Raw genomic sequence first — 18,617 nt, 5'->3', positions numbered from 1 at the left:
GGCCAGAGAGCCACACTTCATGTCTCACAGGTGAGCTCACATCCTCAGGTGAATGGAACTGGGACCTGTGACTCCAACTGAACAGCAACAAAGCTACCACTTCTCTTCAGGACAAACAATGAGACAAGGAGGGTCAAGGCAAGAACGGAAATGTGCTGACTGAGGGGGATCTGGTCTGTGGGCTTCCACACCCAGCACCCCTCATGCACTGGCAGGATGAAGGCTGGGTGAACAGCAACAGGGAGCAGGGCTGGGAAGGGACTCTCCCTGCAGAGGGCAGCTGGGACACGGAGACTAGGAGTAGGCCATGACAACCAAGGAACAAAGGGGCAAATCACAAGCAAAACTGTAGGTGACTCTTCTTTGTCCTTGACCTCTTAGATAGTTATACTCCTGACAGGAAAAAATGAAGACATCAAATAAAATGGTCTTCTCCCAGCACCACCGAGAGGGACACGGCCCAAGGGGCACGGAGGGATTGGGCAGGGGCCAGTCAAGTCTGGTCGCATACCGAGGCTTCTCCTGTAATGTTTTTCTTATTTTTCTGCTTCCTTTTCTTCTTCCGGAGTTTTCCACTTGCATTAGACTAATAAAAATAAGATGTTTTAATCAATGGAGAGAGAAGCAAAATCTTAAAAACTGAGAACCAAAGCAGCAAGCCAGCACCACTTGGGGCTCCTGCAGCCCCCCCTCACATCCTTCTACAGCAGGACCCTGCCCATACCCTCTGCTGTCAGTGTGGCCTCTCTTTCCCACCCTGCCCTGCTGCAGAGCTGGTCCAGGCTGCCTGGGGCGCCCACCTGCCCCTGACTGGGCCAGCTCCTCTGGGCAGCGAGAAGCTCCTCAGGGACGCTTCACCAGAAGTGGTTGCTCCCAGAAGGCACAGAGCTGCCTGGAGCACAGTGGGCAGCAGGCAGGGCAGGGACCTGCATGCAGTACCCCTGGGGCTGCCACTGATCTCAAGGACTTTAGCACAAACTTCATCAGGGTTCCCACGGAATCAGCCAAAGCAAATTCAGAAAATTATACCTCCAAGAAAAAGCCAAAACAGGTGGCACGTGGCAGGATGCCACAGCCCTTCCCTGACATGCCAGCCTCCTTGTTACCATGGGGTCCCCATACCTGCTCCGGGGGTGCAGCCTTGGCCACATTTCCTTCCCGCTTGGTCTCTGGGTTTCCACGCTGAATCCTTCCTTTGTTCCCTGACACTGCAGCATCTGTTAACACACAACCAGACTTCTCTCCGTTCACCACCGGGTCGTCCTCAAGATCCTCAACATTTATCTGGAGAAACAAGCCGAGGGCATTTCTGCACAGGGGTCACAGTGTTCGTGGCGAAGTAGAGCTGAGCCAGACGTGAAGACGACTTGCCATGCCTGTCACCCCAGAGACTCTATTTGGGAGGCTGAGTCAGGAGGAAGGCAAATTTGAGGCCAGCCTGAGCAACCTCAGTGACAAAGTGAAAAATAGAGGGCTGGGGGTATAGTTTAGTGGTACATCACCCCTGAGTTCAATTCCAATACTTCAAACTAAAAAAAAGGGGGGCATATAATAAGGATTATAATTTTCTAATATTGTTCTTGTTCATGTTAAAATAATTTTGTCCTCAAGTCTGATGAGGCAATTCTCCTGTCCCAGGCTCTAGAGTTACTGGGGTTACAGGCATGACCACTTTGCCCAGCAGGGAGTGTTGTTCTTGATGCAATCAACATCAAATGACTAATTGTTGTTACCACTCTGGAAAACAGCATGGAGATTCCTCAGAAAATCTGTAGTGATACCACCATTTTACATAGTTATCCCTCTCCTCAGTTTATACCAAAGGACTAAGTTCTATAATGATACAGCCACATCAATGGTGATAGCAATTCAATTCACAATAGCTAAACTATGGAACCAACCTTGGTGCCCTTCAACAGATGAAAGGACAAAGAAAATGTGATTGGTGTATGTATGTATATATATATATGTATATGTGTATATATATATATATATATATATATATATATATATACACACACACATGCATATGTGTATATGAGTGTATATATATATATTTATATATCTATATAAAAATATATACATTTAAATTTCATTGTGTGTGTGTATATATATATATATATATACACATACATGTGTGTGTGTGTATATATATATATATACATATATATATACACACAATGAAATATTAATCAGCTTTAAAAAAGAATAAAATTATGGCATTGCTGATAACTGGACAGAGCTGGAGAATATGATGCTAAGCAAAATAAGCCAATCTCGAAAAACCAAAGCGGAATATTTTCTCTGATATGTGAATGCTAATTCATAGCAAGTGGGAGTGGGGTGGCTAGGAAGACTAGAAGCGCTCTGGATTAGATAGAGGGGAGTAAAAGGAAGGGAGGGGGGATGGAGGTAGGAAGAACAGTAAAATGAATCGGACATTATAACCCTATGTGCACATATGACTACATGAACGGTGAAACTCTACATCATCTACAACCAGAAAACAAGAAGTTATACTCCATTTATGTATGATGTATCAAAATACATTCTTTTTTTAAAAAAAAATTACTTTTTAGTTTTTAGATGGACACAATATTTCATTTTATTTTGTGGTGCTGATGAAAACCAGTGCCTCATGCATGCTAGGTAAGCACTCTACCACTGAGCCACAGCCCCAGCCCCTGTCAAAATGCAGTCTACTGTCATGTGTAACTAATTAGAATAAATTTTTTAAAAATTTATTTATATATGACAGCGAAATGCATTACAATTCTTATTACACATACAGAGCACAATTTTTCGTATCTCTGGTTATATAAAAAGTGTATTCATACCAATTCATGTCTTCATACGTGTACTTTGGATAATAATGTCCATAACATTCCACCATCATTTCTAACCCTATGCCCCCTCCCCTCCCTTCCCTTCCCACCCCACTGCCCTATCTAGAGTTTGTCTATTCCTCTCACGCTCTCCTTCCCTACCTATGAATCAGCCTCTTTATATCAGAGAAAACATTCAACATTTGCTTTTGGGGATTGGCTAACTTCACTCAGCATTATCTTCTCTAACTCTATCCATTTACCTCCAATGTCATGATTTTATTCTCTTTTATTGCTGAGTAACATTCCATTGTGTATATATGCCACATTTTTAATCCATTCATCTGTTGAAGGGCATCTAGGTGGTTTCCACAGTTTAGCTATTGTGAATTGTGCTGCTATAAACATTGAGTGGCCGCATTCCTGTATTATGCTGTTTTTAAGTCTTCTGGGTATAGAACGAGGAGAGGGATAGCTGGGTCAAATGGTGGTTCCATTCCCAATTTTCTAAGAAATCTCCATACTTGCTTTCCTTATTGGCTGCACCAATTTGCAGTCCCACCAGCAGTGTATGAGTGTTCCCTTTTCCCCACATCCTCACCAACACTTGTTGTTTGTATTCATAATAGATGCCATTCTCACTGGAGTGAGATGAAATCATAGAGTAGTTTTGATTTGTATTTCTCTAATTGCTAGTGTTGATGAACACTTTTTCATATATTTTTTTGACTGACTGTATATCATCTTCTGAGAAGTTCAGGACAAATAATTTAAAAAAAATAAAATGACTATCACAGGTGTGGTGGTACATGCCTATAATCCTAGTAGCTGAGGCTGATCGCAGGTTCAAAGTCAGCCTCAGCAACTTATCAAAGCTGTAAGCATCCTAGTGAGAACTTGTCTCAAAAGAAAAAAAATTGGGGCTGCAGTTGTGGCTCAGTGGTGGAGCATTCACCTAACATGCGTGAGACACTGGGTTCAATCCTCAGCACCATATAAAAATAAAATAATAAAATAAATATATTGTGCCCACCTATAACTAAAAAAATTATTTAAAAAAAAAGAAAAAAAATTTAAAAGGGCTGGGGATGTGGCTTAGTAGTTAAGCACCCTTGGGTTCAATTCCCAGTACCAAAGGAAAAAAAAAATCAAATGACTATCAAAAATAAAGATGACACAGTGTTGGCAAGTTTAAAACCACCACAGCATTTCAAGTCTTTATTCCAGCCTAACAGCATCAGCCTGAACACTGAAATTTATTTTTAAATTTTTTTTGTTATTTAAAGCACAATTTAAACGTATTTCAATTACCATCAGGGAACAGCAACTATACTGTACACGAAAACAAGACAGACATACACACATAATTCTTTGAAAGGGACTGAGGGAAAATTTTTCAATGCAATCAAGTAAACTCATGATTTTTAGGTATCTGGTTTCCACCAGCATGTCAAAGTAGCCACTGGTCCCAAATACTAAGACGTCCTGCTGCAGAACATCGTTTCTCAATGGCTGCACTGCACTGTCACCCCTTAGCATATGTGCGTGCACAGGGGGGTGGGGGAATGTTTCCAGTCCCCTCTATGGAATGTGTCGTGTTTGCACAGAGCCTGTGCACACCTGTGTGTTCTGCCTCTCCTCTGCATCACCACAAACCTAACCTAACTCAAATCCTGTCTCAGTAGCCTGCACACTGTGCTGTTCAGGGAGCGATGACAATAAACACATCTACACACAAGCAGCACAGCTGTGAGTTTGAGACATATTTCGACCTGTGGCTGGTGGGAGCTGCAGGTGTGGAGGGCCAACTGCATCAGGTTACGTGCCCCCTGTAAGCAAGCCAGCCCACCACAGCACTTAGGTCAGCTATGAGGTCAGGCCAATGCATTCACATTCCAGCTGTGCAGTCATGAAGCAGCTCCATGTCATGCACACCTCTGCTTCCTCATACAGAACACTAACAAATGCTGTGTGTACAGGACATATGCATGGTGCTGGGGATCAAACCAGGGCCTGTGCATGTGAAAACACTCCTATTATTTCCACCTATGAGTTATAAGGGCAAAAACCCATAGAACACTTGAATTGACTGAATAGAACCTCTTTGGAAATCCATAGGCAGCAGCGAGATGAGCAGCCACATGTCTGCCCAGGTGTCAGTGCTCCATGCTCACAGAGCAGCCTGGGAATCCACCACAGGTAGCAAAATGTGAAGAGACGGTTCACAAAAGAAGACAAACAGGGGCTGGGGTTGTAACTCAGCGGTAGAGCGATCACCTAGCACATGCGAGGCCCTGGGTTTGATCCTCAGCACCACATAAAAATAAAATATTGTGTCCATCTACAACTAAAAATATTAATAAAAAGAAGACAAACAAATGGACAATAGGCACATGGAAAGACACCCAACAACATCTTTATTGAAATGTAAATCAAAAGCCAGTGAGGAGCACTGTCCCTGCTGAGGGCTGGGGGCTGGGGGCATAGGCTGCCAACACCAATTCCCTGGAGGCTGGAGCACCTTCAGCCTCACACAGCCCATAGGCAGGTGGAATAAAATGCTGGAGGAGCGCTCAGCACCTGTTGGTCCAGGTATACACATCCACTCCCGATGCAGCAGTTCTCCCTGTAGATGCCCCATCAGCCAAAATGAAACCCAGACCCACAAAACACCTGTCCTTAGAGCTCAGCAGCTCCAGGCAGAGCAGCCCCCAACCAGAACTGAGTCAGTCCCCTGAAACACCACGGATGAACACCCTGCAATACACTGCTACTCAGCAAGAAGGAGCTGACCGCGAAAACCCACAGCCTGCATGAAACTCAAAAGCACAGGCTAAGCAAGCGAGGACAGAAGGAAAGAGCACATTCTGGAAGACTCTGCTGGTGGGAAATGCAGACACAGGCAGGACTCACACACACGCAGGGAAAGGGGGCACAGGCTGCAGGGTGGCAAGCTCTCAGAATGTGGTGTGGTACTCATGCTGTGCATGCCTCTGTCAAGACTCACTACAATCCCCTGGGGTGCATCTGACTGCACTTCATCTGACTTAACTTCAGTAAGCTGTCTTTAGGACCCCCTGACTGAGACAGTAAAGGTGATTTCTAACCAAAGCTAAAGGAACACCCATGAGCCATGCATGACACCAAGGTCCACACTCTAGGCGGCAGGTGGGGACCAGGCCTATAGGTGTCTGCGTCCATTTACCCGGGAGGCTTTTCTTCTAGAAAAGCTCTCTTGCTTCCTCCATTTCAACATCACATCATTTCCGTGCTTGCTGAGTGCCCACTGAGGGCCCAGCATGTCTTCACCACAGTCCCACAAGGCCAAGGAAAGCATCCCCAAAGCTTTCATCAGGTATCTCATCAATGCTCCTACATCCAGAAGAGGTGGATCCCACATTGGAATGGAAGTCACTGACTCTACAGCCCAGGAGCCTGCACACTGAGGAAGACATGCCTTCAGTCTTCCAGGAGGAGCTCTGTGCATGCCTGCTGGGAGGTGGGGACACACAGCTAGCAACAAAGTCCTTTCAGGAAGCAGACACTTCAGCCCCAGGAAGAAACCCATGCAAAACACAAAGAACAAACAAGTAATGTATACAGTATGTTCGCAGGTAACTGCCAGGAGATGGAAAAGGGCCAGAATAGAGGGAATGGGACTGTAGGGCAACTGTGACCATAATCAGACTGTATGGTGGTGTGACGGGGAAGAGACTCTGCCTCTGAGGGAGGAAAGATCCAGCCATGTGTTGGTACTTGAACGTGGGGAACTGTAGGCATAGAGGGCAGCAAAGGAAGGGCAGTGTGGCTGAGCAGAGCAGGCTAGAAAAGCGAGTGAGGAGAGCTGTCTAGGCAGCCTGGACAAGCAGAGGTGGAGACTGGGAAGAATGGGTCACAACCCTGTGCACTTAGAGCCACACAGGACTTTTCAATGGTTTGCACAAATGTCAAGAGACCAGGGACATCTTCCAGGTGGCTGATCTTGGCATGTGGTTTTCAACAGAGACAGGGAAGCCTGAGGAGCAGGTAAGCCCTAGTCTGTAAGGTCAGGTGCATTTGGACACATGGATACAGATATAGAGTTCATGCACAAATCCAGAGACTGGGAAGGAGACCTAAGCCAGTGATACTAATACCCTTAGAAAGCAGGGGCCAGGGGTGCAGTTTGGTGGAAGAGGATACTTAGCATGCATGAGGCCCTGGGCTCAATCCCCAGCACCACAATGCAAGCTCCCAGCAACTGGAGAGGCTGAGACAGGAGGACCATCAGTTTGAAGCCAGCCTCAGCAATTCAGTGAGACGTGCAGCAATTTAGCAAGACCCTGCTTCAGTAATAAAATGCCCCTGATTCAATCCCCAGTACAAAAGTCAAAACTAAACAACAACAACAACACAACAAAACACCCCACACAACAAGCAGAAGGCTTACACAATCACAAAGCCCCAAGCCAATCTCTTGGACCAGAGTGATTTCAAGGAGGGATTCACATAAGCATCATTTTTTTCCCATTCAGACATACAATCATCTCTTCTTTTTTTTTCATAACCCTGAACACCTCTATTTCTCTATTCACCCACCAACTTTCACCAGCAGGGACAATATCATTGTGTGGTTTAGAGAGCACAAGGTTCAAATAAAAAAGCCTAAATTTAATTATGTGTATGTGGGTTTTTTTTTTCTGTTTTCTTCTTTTGCAGTGCTAGGGATGGAGCCCTTGCCTCCAATGCCTGAGGCAAGGGATCCAGCACTGAGCCACAGGCCAGTATAAATTGAAGATGTCACCGCTGCTGTCAACATCACCCCCCTTCCCAGACTGTGAGGAAGAAATGAGTGGTACCCAGAACATGTAAATGCCCTCCGCCTCGGAGTTATTCTTAAACACAATCTGGAGGGCATTTGAATAAGGACCAAAGGTTTGTGAAGTGGCAGACTTCACAACTGATCCCGAGCTGGTAATAATGGGACAGGATGAAAAGCGGTGCATCCTGAGAGTTGTCAGAAACAGGACTGGCAAGTTTAAGGGCAAGTGGTGTGCTGTCTGGGATGTTTTTAAGTCATCCCTGGAGAGAAGGGAGTGAAAGTCCAAGGCAGATAGTAGTTGCCAAGTGTCCATAATTAGGGAACCCGGGGATGGACACATGAAGTACCTGTACTACCATATCTCTGTGTTTGAAATTTTCCATAATAAAAAAGATAGAAAGAAATAGAAAGCTGGGGAGAGTTACTTTCAGGCTAAGAAACAGAAGAGATCGGGTACAGACAGAGAATTCAAAGAAGGGACTTCAGTCCCACCTCCACCAGACTATGGGGTTAGACCAGCTCTTAAGTGGCAAGGTCAATAACTTTTAAAGCAAATCCCCAAACTATCTAAGGACAATTTCCATACTCCACAATGTCTTTTAACATTATAGCCTTTTAACTTGCCAACTCAATAAAAACTCAGGGGCAACTGAGACTGATAACAAGGTGAGCAAAACAGTCATGCTACCTGCCAGCTCAGAGAAGCCACTATCAGATAACCCATACAAACGAGAAACTACAGATGAGGCCCGTGCTAAGGGGAAAACATTGTGGCACCAGCGGGCATTTCACTTTCCTTTACCTCCCTGTAGGGGACACCTAGGTGAGGGAGGCAGGAAGGAGCAAGATACAACATCCCCGGTTAGGCAGAGGTGTTATGAATAAACCGAAAGGTTTTGGAGATGCTAGACTATGAAATCTAGGATGACCCGAATCAGGAAGCCCTGCCCCACCCCTTCACTGCAGCGCAGTCAACAGCCACACTCTGCCCTGGCACTCTGTCCCTGGACGCCGCTGCCCCACCCTCCCCTCTGCAATGAGGGGACCCCCTCCTTTCTGACGCCGCCCCTGCTCACCCCAGCCTCACTTCTAACATCACACACCACCGTCCCCACAGCAGCAGCCGCCCTCCCTGCAGAAGCGCAGTCCCATCACTCATCCCCTTCACTGCGACCCCCTTAGCCGGTCCTGCCCGCCACAACCCCTCCCACCGTACACCCTCCCCGCTGTAGCTCAATTTCGTCAACCCACCCCAGCTTTCCCCTTTAGTCCCACCCCTGGAGGTCAGAGCCACACCCTCTTAGCGAAGCCCCCGCCCTGCCCAATGCAGCTCAGTATCGTCACCTGGGCCCTTAACTGCTCGCCCCGCCTACTTGGCCCTTAGACCCGCCCCATATCGGCACAGCCCCACCTTCTCCTCTGCGACCCTACCTGCCCTCGACACCGTCCCCGCTCGCCCCGGTCCCTCCCTAGCCCCGCCCCTTACGTCATGGCCCGCCCTCTCCACTGCAGAGCTGCCCGTAGCCCGGCCCCACCCATGACATCAAGACCCCGCCCACCAGTTCACCACAGTACAGACCCCACTTTACACCCACCCCGCCCTCCCATGACGTCACGCTCCGCCCCCCCCGCCCCCCGCCCCCAGTTCCCACAGGTTGACCGGCTCCTCACCAGCTCAAACCGGTTGTTGACTTGGACACCATCCTTCCCTGAGGCCCCCCCCACCCCGTTTTGGTCCTTCTTCTGCGTCATCATCATCATGGAGGACAAACTGCAGGGCGCCGGGGCGAGGGGCTCCTGGCCGAGCTGTTCCCCCCTCAGCCTCTGGAGGGCCCGGTGCGACACAGGACCCGACAGCCTGACGTCTAGAGAGAAAGAGAAGGAAGAGCAGAAAAGAACGGCCAGTGAGCCTGCGCACTGAGGGCACGCTGGCGCATGGCGCCTACGCGCTGCGGCTCTCCGCAACTTCTTCCCTGTCACCATTAGCACCAAAGAAGGTGCAGGCGCTTCCAGGTGAGAGTTGGGAGCCCTTGCGTACAGTGCTTTGGGTTTTCGAGTGTGCTGGGTACAGATGACCTGTTGTCATGGGGCCTGGGGCGCATAGGCTCAGAGAGACCCGCAGCCTTGGCCTAGACCCAGACCCAGAGGGCTGGAGGCCCTGGTAGGCGGGTAGGGGAGGAAGGAGTGCGCGCAGGCGGGCGACTGTGGCATGTGGGTGGTCAAGGGGACGGTCTGCTGGCAACCGCGTGTCTCATGCGGTCTACCTGTGTGTCGTGGGCTCCGCGCCCCCTGTCAGCCAGCCTCTACGCTGCAAAGAGATAGTTCTCTACTGAATAGGAGTGAGCACATCTAAACCGAGAAGCTTCCCAGAGTTCGATTCCCAGACACCCTTCCACCCCACAAAGCGCGAAGGGAGATCTTGAGTTACTCTGTGTGGAGGGACAAGCGAAGTGTTGGGCAATGACTGAAGACTTCTAGAGACCAGTCTGAAGGAGTCTGGAATAGGAGTTATAGAGTTATAGAAGCTGTCAGTTATGTTCCTTCAAATCCTTTTTTTTTTTTTTTTTTTTGGTGCTGGAGATTGAACTCAGGGCCTCAGGGCACTTGACCACTGAGCCACATCCCTAGCCCTATTTTGTATTTTATTTAGGGACAGGGTCTCACTGAGTTGCTTAATTCCTCGCCATTGCTAAGGCTGGCTTTGAAGACCGAAGTACTGGTTGCTCTCCTTGACTTTGCCTTGCAACTCACTGCCTGAGTAGTCTCAGGAAGAGCTTTGTGTGGGTGCTATAGGCAGCTCCCCTGAGCTCAGCCCAAGATATGTTCCCACTATTTGTACAAGGGATTTCATTGCTTGTATGGATCAGAACCTGGGTCTACCCATGGTTGGCAATGTGAACAGATGTGTTGCCCGGTGCAATTTCTGCATCTGTAGAATCAGGAAGTAATGGCAATAGTATTTAGCTCCCAGGAACATCTACCCTTGAGAGTGCTGCACAAACATGAGCTTTGTAATTTTTATTAATTTTAAACATAATCTTTTTATTACCAGTTCTGACAGGAAAATTCCTAACCCTGTCTGCATGTTTTCTTAATTTTAAACAGGAATAAAAATATGGGGACAAGGAGCTATCCAATGCTCAGCGGTTCTCAGCACCACATGAAACAATAAAATAAAGGTATTGTGTCCAACAACAACTAAAAAAATAAATTTTAAAAAATGTGAGTATACGCAGTCTGTGAGGGGGCTCAAAGTAGTGGGAGTTGGTGATTTTTATTGGCTGCTCTAATTTTATGTGTTTGAACTTCATGAACCCAAATGATAGGAATATTTTTTCCCACAAGCCCATCTATTACCAGTCATATTCCTTCTGGGTCTCCTCCAACCCTGGGCAGATGTTACAACTTGGAGTCAACAGGATTCGGCTAAGGTCTTAGCATATTCCTGAGTGAGCATCCAGATACTTCACTTTCCTCATCTGAAAGGTGAAGTGAAGACCATACCACCTCAGGGTGTGTGTGAGGAGGAAGGTGCTCAGCACAGAGCCTGCCTGGAGCCACCAGCTCCCATGAGCCCCAGGCACATCATATCCTTGGAGAATGAGGGCAACAGGCTGAGAAATGAGACCAAAGGGTCCTCTGGACCAGCAGGTGCAGCCAGTGACCTCAGCAGCTCTTCTGCGTGCAACTCTAAGATGACCAGGTTTTATGGACAGAAGTGGGCCCTGGAACCTCATTCTGTGATGGGCACCCTTATAGTGGAGCCAGGGAGGACTTTCTCTGTCCTGAAAGACAGGTAGTCCTTCAGAGCCAAGTTCCCACCTTGAGAAAATATACTAACTGCCACAACTCAGTCTTTGTACATATCCCAGGCTGTGAGGCCAAGAGTGGCCATGTGCACCTGTTTACAGAGCTGCTTCTCCCTGTACTAGGACCACCCAGTGTTACTGGGCCCTTGGGGCCACCGAGGAGTGAGTGGTCAGGATGGAACCAGGTGTGGTAGGGCCTGGAGGGAAGAATGACTGGGGCAGAGTCAGAGAACAGGCTTGGCCTCTGGCCTCCCAGATGGAGACCCAGGGTGCCTGAGTGCCTCCCAGGATAATCCCACTCCTCAGAGCCTTCCCAGCTGTCTCTGGTGCCCACACCTCTTGTCACTTTTGGATCTGAATGTCCCCCAAAGTCTCGAAGCTTGGTCCCTAGGTGGTGGCACTATTGAGAAGAGGTGGAGACTTTAGGAGGTGGGATTGTTCAGAAGAAGTGGCCCACTGGGGGCATGTCCTTGAGGGTACTGGGACCTTAGCTCCTTCTTTCCCTCTCTGCTTCTTAGCCACCATGAGGTGAGAAGCTCTGCTCTGCCGTGTGCTCGCCACTATGATGTGCTGCCTCACCACAGATCCAAAGTGTCGGGGCCAAGCCATTTTGGATAAAGTGCCACCACCTAGGGACCAAGCTTCAAGACTTCGGGGGACATTGCAGATCCAAAAGTAACAAGAGGTATGAACAGCAGAGACAGCTGTGGACCAAAGTAAATACTTCATGCTCTAAGTTGTTTGTCTCAGGCAGTCTATCACAGTGGTGGAAAGCTGACTAGCACACAGAGTTGGTGTGGGACAGTGGGGTCAGAGCCTCTGGAGCTGGTTTCCAGGAGGAACTTAAAAATTAAGAGAAGCATTCTAGGAAAAGCTTAGAGTGCCATAATCTGAGAATAATGGGCAATTATGGTTGGAGCACATTAGCTAGAATGCTGATAGGAATGTAGACATTAAAGACTCCTCCTCTGTCAACCTCATCCCTACACTACCCCATCTCTTTCTCATGGTATTGTAAATTCTAAAGAAAGCCCTCTGCTAAGTCTTTCCTCACCTCAGCTCAAAAGGTAATTGTCAATCCAAAAATAAAATGCAGACACTGACCGCAGGAGGTCAAGGTTCCCTTTAATGTGATAAGGAGGCAACAGAGGTGAGCATGCTCTTAGAAAAGGGATTTTCTGCCTTTTGAACCACTGTGCCCTTATTCTCCCCTCTAAAAACTGCTCTCATACGCCCCCAGAGATGGAGATTTGAGACAAAGCTGGCTTCGAGGCTGTTTCCTTTCAGCAGTCTGTCTCCTGAGCTTTTGTGGAGCGTGACAAGGAGTGGAACCTTCCTTCCCTGTTACACTGATGAGGTTTCAGGTGAACAAGGACTGTTGGGAATTGGACCAGAGGCCACACGGATGACACTCTGGCAAAGAACTTGTATACATTTTGTCCATGCCCTGAAACTGTGTGAGGCTGCATTTAAAGGTGATGGACCAGTGTTATTTTTTTATTTTTATTTTTTTTGGTGGGGGAAATTTCAAGGCAGCTCAGCATTCAAGCTACAGCATGGGCATTGTTGGCTGATTTTAGCCAGGGTTGTCATGAGAATTGTGTGCAAAAAAAACATAGCAGAAAGATTTGAAAAACTTGCAGTTTGGCCAGAAAAGAACCAAGTGTAATTTGGGCCACCGAAGTTGTGATTGCTGAAGACTTAAATTAAAACAAAGCCAAACCAGTCACGGTGGCATAGACATCTGATCCAATTGACTTGGATGGCTGAGGCAGGAGGATTGCAAGTTGGAGGAGAGTCTGGGCAACTTAGCAAGACCCTGTTTCAAGATAGAATAAGCTAGGAACGGTGATACACACCTGTAATTCCCATGACTCAGGAGACTTAGTGAGGCCCTCAACAATTTCGTTAAGATCCTGTCTCAAAATTTAAAAAAATAAATAAATGAAAAGGTTTGGTGACATGGCTCAGTGGTAAAGCACACATGTGTTCAATCCCCAGTACCCCTACCCTGAAAAAAATCCCCAAAAAGATAAAATTAAAAAGGAGGCTGGAGATGTAGCTTAGTGGTAGAGCTCTCCTGGGTTAAATCCCATGTATCACAAAAATTCATTCATTAACATAAATAAATTCCAGGCTGGGCACAGTGGTGCACACCTATAATCCCAGCAACCTGAGAGGCTGAGCCAGGAATATTATAGGTTCAAAGCCAGCCTGGGCAAATTAGCAATACCCTGTCTCAAAACACAAAACAAACAAAAAAAGGACTAGCGATGTAGCTCAGTGGTAGAGCACCTCTGGGTTCAATTCCAAGTACTAGGGGAAAAAAAATTAAAGAAGCACAATTGTAATCCCAGCTACCTGGGAGGAGGCTAAGGCAGAAAGTTTGCAAGTTCAAGACCAGCTCAGCAACTCAGTGAGACTCTGTCTCAAAATTTAAAAATAAGAAATGGTTGGGCTTGTATTTCAGTGGTAGTATGTAGGAGGGTCCTAAATTAATTCCCAGCACCAAAACAAACAAATAAGGACATTGCATTTGCATCTGAACAACAGGAAAGATATTTGAGAGCACCTCAGGAAACGGCCAGACCCCACCTATCTCAGGCTCAAGGGTGTAAAAGAATAAACTCATAGGAGAGCGTGCACGGCTTACACAGGGCCATACGGTCCAGGTGGACCCTGCTACTGTTTGAGCTGGTGGCAGATCTTGGCATCATCTTTGTGATGCTGGTTTTGCAGGAATGCAGAATACAAGAGTTTTGGGGTCATGGCTCCCTGGCCACCAGGAGGTAAGCAGCTCTGCTCTACCACATGCTGCACACTATGCTGCTGCTTCACCACAGGCCCAGAGTGATGGGGCCGGACAGTGTGTGGCAGGGTTGGGACCTGAGCATGAAGCCCCAGAAGGGTAGTGTGTGAAGCTGCGAGAGAAGTTAAGAGATGCCAGGAGCATGGCTCATCTACCAATGAAAACTGCAGGCAGCAAGCAGAGCCAACCCAAGAGAGTGGCCCTCTGGACTACCGATGGCAAAGCCCAAACCCTTTAGGGCCTCACCCACCCTGACAACATGCCCCAGGTGCCAGACATGGAGCTACAGTACTCAGTGTTTGCCTTGCTGGGTTTTGGTCTTTCTTTGGTCTGATCCTTCTGTGGTTTTCTCCTACTCCTCCTCTTCAGAATGGAATGTTCACCCTGTACCATTGGTATACTGGACATATGTAACCAGGTCTGTTGTTTTTTTAAATAGGTGCTCACAGTAAAAGTTGGCCCGAGTCTCAGAAGAATTTTGGATGTGTACCTGTGTTGCTAGGATTGAACCCATGGGATCCTAAGCACTAGCAAGTGTTCTGTCTCTAAGCTATTTTATTTTGAGACATGGCCTCGCTTAGTTGCCTAGGTTGGCCTTGAACGTGCAATCGTCCAGTCTTAGCCTCCCAAATAGCAGGGATCATAGGCATGTGTGCCATACCTGCAGCATCTTGGACTTGTGAGGAATGCTCAGACTGTCGAGACCAGGGGATTCTTGGAGACCAACTGAATGCATTTTGCATGGTGTGAAGGGCACCTGCCTCTGGAGACCTGGGGTGGAGGTGGGTGGGGAGTCTGGATCTCAGGCGCCCCCCAGAGGCAAGGTGTTGAAGCTTTGGTTCCAGGCCGATGCTGCTATTAATAGATGGTAGGAACTTCAGGAAGTGGGGCTTCACTGGGGGACCTGTTGGGACTTGTCTTCTCTCACTCTGCTCCCTGGCCACCACGAGGTAAGCAGCTCTGCTTTGCCACATGCTGCGCACCATGCTGCTGCTTCACCACAGGCCCAGAGTGATGGGGCCGAGCCACCATTGATTGAAACCAGGACCCAGAATAAATTGTTCCTGCTTTTAAGTTGTTTGTCTCAGATATTTGTCACAGTTGTGGAAAGCTGGCTAACACACCCCCTGGGGAGAGCAGAGACAGGCAGGGTGCTCTGCTCCACCTGGGAACCCAGGTGCCGTATCCCAGCCTGGACATCTTCCTGGGGAGGGAAAACTGCCAGTTCTCACTCTTGAGGTGGAGACAAGAACTGGAACAGAGGCCCGGAGCTCTACTACCTAGAGCCTTCTGCCCTCCATTCTCAGTGAGAAAATCTATCCCTTCCCCTCCCTGCTCCTCCAAGGAGTCCTGAAAGGAAACACCCTGGCCAGGGTCTTGGAGGGAGCCTGGCCCCAAATGAACGATGGGGCCAGGAAACCATGTGTATAAATATATAGGCTGTGTGTTTATTATATAAAGGCATCTGGTATGTATATGTCCATGCACAGTTCAGGAGCATGGCGGGCAGCCGGGCCCAGCACTGGGAGCAGAGCCTCAGCCTGGAGCAGGCTGGAGCCAGGTCCCTTCCCAGAGGCCTGGCCACCTTGGGCCATCACTGGAAGTCAAGAGTCCTGTTGCTGGGGACGTAGAGGGACTGAGTCTGGCGGCTGCGACGCGGCGTGGCGTTGAGAACATCCACACTTTTGCAGCTGGAGCGCACGAAGCTGGTGCAGTCACTGCAGACATCCTTCAGGGTGCAGCCGTGGGCGTAGATGTGGGGGAAGTCCTCCTCCACACTTCGCCACTGAGGCCCCTGCAGGGATCTGGGGCGGGTGGGGACCCAGAGAGGACTGTCAGGCTGGGGAGCCAGCAGGGCTCACACATCCTAGGGGCCCTGCAGTCCCCTAGGCTCTCCTGCTGCCTGCCCCTCCCCTTCACCACCACAAACCCACAGAGTCCTGGGGAAGCAAAATGCCTAGCAAAAAGCATCCCAGAAGGGCTCTGGACAGGAACTGGAGTTCTGGGTCCTGACCACCCCAGCTCAGTTTCCATCTCACCACTATGCCTCCCCACCCCTCCAAAGCCATCTGAACTACACCTCCAGGGGGCGTCCTCACACAAGTGAGGCCAACCCCTGCTCCTGCTCCCAAGTCCCTGCAGAAGCCTGACCACCACAGACACCAGCACCCAGGCCAGGGAACACACTGGAAGACGTCTCTCCTTGGCGCCCTCACGGTTATGGCAGTGGGTGCCCTCTGAGGACTCTCAAAACCCAGTGTGTAGACAGGGATGTGTGCACACTTCTTAGAAGGCATCTTCATCTGCAACAGAGGGAGGCGTGGCAGGCCCCACAGGCACTTTGGCTCGATACCCAACAGGACCTCCTTCCTGTCATACCCCAACAGTGTCTTCTGCTCCATGAGAGAGGACTTCTTAGGAGTGGGAACTGTACCCCTTTATACCAGGAAGGGTGCAATGTGAGCCCTAGACACAATCGGTGTTCAACACCGGGGAGGAGGAAGTTGGTACTGTCGAGGGTGAAACTTGAGGAGGGTGTGAAAACAGGTGGGCAGAGGCCCTCCTCAGTGGGCTTGTTTCCAAGCTGAGGCCAATGGACACGATTCTGAGCGACACTGTCTGTTCACCTGAATGCATGCTGCATGTCACCGGGCCACAAATGCAACGACAGATCTGGGGGAAGGCACTCCCAGGAAGGAGGCTTCAAGAGGGGCGACCTCCTCACATGGAGTGCTCACTGCTTCCTAAAAAGCCGAGCAGGCCTGGAAAGTGTAGGGCAGGGTCTGCCTGGAGGAAGTGATGGTGAGGTGCCTGTGGGGCTGGAGCGCTGGTCCATGCCCATCCCAGCTGGGAGAGACCCTGCAGATCCTAGGAGATCCTCACCTTCATGCTACAGGAAGTGCAGACGGCTCTGGAAGAGAACAGAAGAGGCAGTGAAGAGACCCAGGAAGGCACAACTGCCTCCAGGCCCCTGGGTCCCACCCCAGACCCTGCAACTATCCGTGCAATCTGCCTGATGCCAGGTGGCTCTGGGCTTTCACGGTTCACTCCTGGCTCTTTTTCTCCTCCTCCTGGTCTCCCACCCAGTGCCCCTCAGCCCCTCAGTTTGCTCCTGGTGCATCTGGCTGTAGTCTTCATGCATCCATACTGGGGTGTGCCAGACCTGCCTCACTGAGAAGCACCATCTAAGCACAGGCCTCTTGCTGAGATGCTCAGTTTCCAGCATCATTGAACATGCTTGTAGTCCAATGCCCAATGTTATATGGAAAGGTTTTCTTATAGAAGATTCAAACATCAGTGTTACAATTTACCCACCCACAGAGGTGATCTCTGTTAGCAATACAGCCTTCATCCTCCAAACTCTTATACACAAATAACAAAATTATTTACAAATGGAAGTGAGGTACTGTGTAAGCTATTCTATAAAGATACACCAACATCTCTTCTCCATAGTGAGAGAAATCATCCAGACTCATTTTTTAGAACAATGGGCTATGTCCTCTGGAATGAATGTCCTACATTGATTTTTCCATCAACAAACCCCTGGGTTGGGGCTGCAGACTTGGCTCAGTATCGGAGCATTTGCCTAGCATGTGCAAGCCCTTGGGTTCCATCTCTAGCACCATATTAAAAAATAATAACAGGGGCTGGGATTGTAGCTCAGTGGTAGAGCACATGCCTAGCATGTGTGAGGCACTGGGTTTGATATATATATAAATAAATAAAGGTCCATCAACAACTAAAAAAATATTTAAAAAATAATAACAGCCAAACACAGTGATGTACACCTATAATTCCAGCAACTCGGGAGGCTGAGGTAGGAGCATCACAAGTTTGAGGCCAGCCTCATCAGCTTAGTGAGTCTCTAAGAAACTTAGCAAGACTCTGTCTCAAAATAAAAAAATAAAAAGGGCTGGGGATGCGGTTTAGAGGTAAAGGGCCCCTGGGTGCAATCCCTAGTACCAAAAACTCAACAATACATTATCATTAATTTAAAAAAAATTTTAATTGTTGACAGATCTTCATTTTATTTCTTTTTTATATGTGGTACTGAGAATCGAACCCAGTGTCTCACACATGCCAGGCAAGTACGCTACCGCTGAGCCACAGCCCCAGCCCAGTTATCATTAATTTTGTTTTTTTTGTTTTTTTTTTATTTTTTGTTTGCCTAGCAATCTCTGATTGGATACCAAGTCATTTTTTTTTCTGGCGTATGTTTTGTTCCTTTTTATTTATTTATTTACTTTATGGTCCTGGTACTTGCGATCCTTCTGCCTCAGCCTCAGTTGCTGGGATCAGAGGTGTGCACCACCGCACTCGGCGATTCCCATTCTTCAGCTGTGTTCTGGGAAACAATGAAGAAACTTGGAAGC

General features: G+C 48.4%; 2 pseudogenes; both read right to left on the bottom strand.

The window, feature by feature from the left end:
• The window catches only part of LOC144252021 (ribosome quality control complex subunit TCF25-like), a 38,513-nt pseudogene extending 28,950 nt beyond the window's left edge, over nucleotides 1-9,563 (bottom strand).
• Nucleotides 9,564-15,838: 6,275 nt separating this feature from the next.
• Nucleotides 15,839-18,617, bottom strand: part of LOC144252020 (protein spire homolog 2-like) — a 30,430-nt pseudogene continuing 27,651 nt past the window's right edge.

The sequence above is a fragment of the Urocitellus parryii genome, unplaced genomic scaffold, assembly GCF_045843805.1.
Source record: "Urocitellus parryii isolate mUroPar1 unplaced genomic scaffold, mUroPar1.hap1 Scaffold_357, whole genome shotgun sequence".
NCBI lineage: Eukaryota > Metazoa > Chordata > Mammalia > Rodentia > Sciuridae > Urocitellus > Urocitellus parryii.
Note: the sequence above shows the minus strand (reverse complement) of the source record. Positions and strands in the feature narration are given on the sequence as shown.